Source organism: Garra rufa, unplaced genomic scaffold (assembly GCF_049309525.1).
Source record: "Garra rufa unplaced genomic scaffold, GarRuf1.0 hap1_unplaced_002, whole genome shotgun sequence".
NCBI classification, from domain to species: domain Eukaryota; kingdom Metazoa; phylum Chordata; class Actinopteri; order Cypriniformes; family Cyprinidae; genus Garra; species Garra rufa.
The window spans coordinates 11,888,220-11,894,490 of record NW_027394277.1 but is presented as its reverse complement, the minus strand read 5'-3'; the positions used below and the strand labels follow the sequence as shown (position 1 = coordinate 11,894,490).

At 28.2% G+C, this 6,271-nt stretch overlaps 1 pseudogene; it reads left to right on the top strand.

The window, feature by feature from the left end:
- Nucleotides 1-835: 835 nt before the first annotated feature.
- Nucleotides 836-6,271, top strand: part of LOC141305356 (uncharacterized) — a 116,050-nt pseudogene continuing 110,614 nt past the window's right edge.

Sequence of the window (6,271 nt, the reverse complement as noted above, 5' to 3'; positions counted from 1 at the left end):
TATTTGCAATTCAGCCTTTTGTTTCTCCAATACGTGTTTCCTTTTAAGGGCCTCAACTTTAGCCAACAAAGCAGCCTTTTCCGCAGCAACTTTTACACGTGTTGAAGAAATCTTAGAAGATGCTTTGGATGATACCTTTGAACCATTATCACTCTTTGATTTCACTGAATTCTTAGATACATTTGAAATGCTGTCTTCTGGTTGTACACTTAACTGTGGATCACCACAAGCACTCATCCATACATCGACCTCATGCAAAAAGTCATTAAAAGTAGCCATCCTAGGCTCAAACCAATCAATGCGTTCCATTTCTTTGACATCCTCTGATAACAGATTTTGCACAAGAATATTCGCATTCATAAAGTCCTCAAGAGCCCTTTTAAACTCCTTCAAACTCTCTTTTACAGCTTCAATGCTTTCCTCTGCATCCATCAAAACTCGTATATCGTTCATTCTTCGAGTGCACGAACCAAGCTTCCCTCTGCGCGAAGCACTTAATGTTTTCAAACTTTGATCACCCATACTGGCCGCCTCAGACTCATCAGCCATCTTAAAACCGTAATCCTTTTTCCCTTTTAATTCACTCGCCGACCCGTCTTCACATCACCGCATTCAACATCAATGAAACTCGTATTCACCACTTCCGCAATCTTCACCTTTAGGCTTTCCATGCCTCACCACACAGCAGCGAGCTGATACTGAGCTTCCCAAGCGCTTAAATTAAATAAACTCGCCAACCGGCGCATTACTCACGGAGCGGCGACTTCTCATTCAAGATTCCCGTTCAGGATTGCGCAATATCCACATCTCAGTGTGCAACGCAGCTCCAGTAGGAATGTCGGCGTCTTCCGTATACAATCCAGGGAGTTTTGAGACTATTGTCGTGACCTTCCAGCACGCCGGGGAATCACAGTCGACGCGTGTTCCTTTTACTCCATTATTTATTAGCAATGGTTTGTTGATACAACATTAAAAACGAGACTCAACACAGTTCCCCTCACGGTCTCAAAACTGTGTCCCTTTCCCCATAGGCCACACCCCTCTCCCGTGACCATGGCTTAAAAACACCAATACAGCGGGTACAACCCCCTCATTAACCAATAAGAGATAACAAATGCACAAACATAACACATTACCTCACAGGCTCGTACAATATATGTTTGCAATACATGAATCATGACAATATGACAATATATGTTTGCAATTCATGAATTATGACAATATGTTTGCAATACATGAATTATGAACACATGACAATATATGTTTGCAATTCATGAATCATGACAATATGACAATATATGTTTGCAATTCATGAATTATGACAATATGTTTGCAATACATGAATTATGAACACATGACAATATATGTTTGCAATTCATGAATCATGACAATATGACAATATATGTTTGCAATTCATGAATTATGACAATATATGTTTGCAATACATGAATTATGAAAATATGACAATATATATTTGCAATACATGAATTATGACAATATGTTTGCAATACATGAATTATGAACACATGACAATATATATTTGCAATACATGAATTATGAAAACTTGACAATATATGTTTGCAATACATGAATTATGAAAATATGTTTGCAATACATGAATTATGAACACATGACAATATATATTTGCAATACATGAATTATGAAAATATGACAATATATGTTTGCAATACATGAATTATGAAAATATGACAATATATGTTTGCAATACATGAATCATGACAATATGACAATATATGTTTGCAATTCATGAATCATGACAATATGACAATATATGTTTGCAATTCATGAATCATGACAATATATGTTTGCAATACATGAATCATGACAATATGACAATATATGTTTGCAATTCATGAATTATGACAATATGTTTGCAATACATGAATTATGAAAACACGACAATATATGTTTGCAATAGATGAATTATGAACATACGACAATATATGTTTGCAATACATGAATTATGACAATATGACAATATATGTTTGCAATACATGAATTATGAAAACATGACAATATATGTTTGCAATACATGAATCATGACAATATGACAATATATGTTTGCAATACATGAATCATGACAATATGACAATATATGTTTGCAATACATGAATTATGACAATATGTTTGCAATACATGAATTATGAAAATATGACAATATATGTTTGCAATAGATGAATTATGAACATACGACAATATATGTTTGCAATACATGAATTATGAAAACTTGACAATATATGTTTGCAATACATGAATTATGACAATATGACAATATATGTTTGCAATACATGAATTATGACAATATGACAATATATGTTTGCAATACATGAATTATGAAAACATGACAATATATGTTTGCAATTCATGAATCATGACAATATGACAATATATGTTTGCAATACATGAATCATGACAATATGACAATATATGTTTGCAATACATGAATCATGACAATATGACAATATATGTTTGCAATACATGAATCATGACAATATGACAATATATGTTTGCAATTCATGAATTATGAAAATATGACAATATATGTTTGCAATACATGAATTATGAAAATATGTTTGCAATACATGAATTATGAACACATGACAATATATATTTGCAATCCATGAATTATGAACACATGACAATATATGTTTGCAATACATGAATTATGACAATATGTTTGCAATACATGAATTATGAACACATGACAATATATGTTTGCAATTCATGAATCATGACAATATGTTTGCAATACATGAATTATGAAAACACGACAATATATGTTTGCAATAGATGAATTATGAACATACGACAATATATGTTTGCAATACATGAATCATGACAATATGACAATATATGTTTGCAATTCATGAATTATGAAAATATGACAATATATGTTTGCAATACATGAATTATGAAAATATGACAATATATGTTTGCAATACATGAATCATGACAATATGACAATATATGTTTGCAATTCATGAATTATGACAATGCAATACATGAATTATGAACACATGACAATATATGTTTGCAATTCATGAATCATGACAATATATGTTTGCAATACATGAATTATGAACACATGACAATATATGTTTGCAATACATGAATCATGACAATATGACAATATATGTTTGCAATTCATGAATTATGACAATATATGTTTGCAATACATGAATTATGACAATATATGTTTGCAATACATGAATTATGAAAATATGACAATATATATTTGCAATACATGAATTATGACAATATGTTTGCAATACATGAATTATGAACACATGACAATATATATTTGCAATACATGAATTATGAAAACTTGACAATATATGTTTGCAATACATGAATTATGAAAATATGTTTGCAATACATGAATTATGAACACATGACAATATATATTTGCAATACATGAATTATGAAAATATGACAATATATGTTTGCAATACATGAATTATGAAAATATGACAATATATGTTTGCAATACATGAATTATGACAATATGACAATATATGTTTGCAATACATGAATTATAAAAACATGACAATATATGTTTGCAATACATGAATCATGACAATATATGTTTGCAATTCATGAATCATGACAATATGACAATATATGTTTGCAATTCATGAATCATGACAATATGACAATATATGTTTGCAATTCATGAATTATGACAATATGTTTGCAATACATGAATTATGAAAACACGACAATATATGTTTGCAATAGATGAATTATGAAAATATGACAATATATGTTTGCAATACATGAATCATGACAATATGACAATATATGTTTGCAATTCATGAATCATGACAATATATGTTTGCAATACATGAATCATGACAATATGACAATATATGTTTGCAATTCATGAATTATGACAATATGTTTGCAATACATGAATTATGAAAACACGACAATATATGTTTGCAATAGATGAATTATGAACATACGACAATATATGTTTGCAATACATGAATTATGACAATATGACAATATATGTTTGCAATACATGAATTATAAAAACATGACAATATATGTTTGCAATACATGAATCATGACAATATGACAATATATGTTTGCAATACATGAATCATGACAATATGACAATATATGTTTGCAATTCATGAATTATGAAAATATGACAATATATGTTTGCAATACATGAATCATGACAATATGTTTGCAATACATGAATTATGAAAACACGACAATATATGTTTGCAATAGATGAATTATGAACATACGACAATATATGTTTGCAATACATGAATTATGAAAACTTGACAATATATGTTTGCAATACATGAATCATGACAATATGACAATATATGTTTGCAATACATGAATCATGACAATATGACAATATATGTTTGCAATTCATGAATTATGAAAATATGACAATATATGTTTGCAATACATGAATCATGACAATATGTTTGCAATACATGAATTATGAAAACACGACAATATATGTTTGCAATACATGAATTATGAAAACTTGACAATATATGTTTGCAATACATGAATTATGACAATATGACAATATATGTTTGCAATACATGAATTATGAAAATATGACAATATATGTTTGCAATACATGAATCATGACAATATGTTTGCAATACATGAATTATGAAAACACGACAATATATGTTTGCAATACATGAATTATGAAAACTTGACAATATATGTTTGCAATACATGAATTATGACAATATGACAATATATGTTTGCAATTCATGAATTATGAAAATATGACAATATATGTTTGCAATACATGAATTATGACAATATGACAATATATGTTTGCAATACATGAATTATGACAATATGACAATATATGTTTGCAATACATGAATTATGAAAATATGACAATATGTTTGCAATACATGAATTATGACAATATGACAATATATGTTTGCAATACATGAATTATGACAATATGACAATATATGTTTGCAATACATGAATCATGACAATATGTTTGCAATACATGAATTATGAACATACGACAATATATGTTTGCAATACATGAATTATGAAAACTTGACAATATATGTTTGCAATACATGAATTATGACAATATGACAATATATGTTTGCAATACATGAATTATGACAATATGACAATATATGTTTGCAATACATGAATTATGAAAACATGACAATATATGTTTGCAATTCATGAATCATGACAATATGACAATATATGTTTGCAATACATGAATCATGACAATATGACAATATATGTTTGCAATTCATGAATCATGACAATATGTTTGCAATACATGAATTATGAAAACACGACAATATATGTTTGCAATAGATGAATTATGAACATACGACAATATATGTTTGCAATACATGAATCATGACAATATGACAATATATGTTTGCAATTCATGAATTATGAAAATATGACAATATATGTTTGCAATACATGAATTATGAAAATATGTTTGCAATACATGAATTATGAACACATGACAATATATATTTGCAATACATGAATTATGAACACATGACAATATATGTTTGCAACACATGAATTATGACAATATGTTTGCAATACATGAATTATGAACACATGACAATATATGTTTGCAATTCATGAATCATGACAATATGTTTGCAATACATGAATTATGAACATACGACAATATATGTTTGCAATACATGAATCATGACAATATGACAATATATGTTTGCAATTCATGAATTATGAAAATATGACAATATATGTTTGCAATACATGAATTATGAAAATATGACAATATATGTTTGCAATACATGAATCATGACAATATGACAATATATGTTTGCAATTCATGAATTATGACAATATGTTTGCAATACATGAATCATGACAATATATATTTGCAATACATGAATTATGAACACATGACAATATATGTTTGCAACACATGAATTATGACAATATGTTTGCAATACATGAATTATGAACACATGACAATATATGTTTGCAATTCATGAATCATGACAATATGTTTGCAATACATGAATTATGAACATACGACAATATATGTTTGCAATTCATGAATTATGAAAATATGACAATATATGTTTGCAATACATGAATTATGAAAATATGACAATATATGTTTGCAATACATGAATTATGACAATATGACAATATATGTTTGCAATTCATGAATTATGACTATATGTTTGCAATACATTAATTATGAACACATGACAATATATGTTTGCAATAC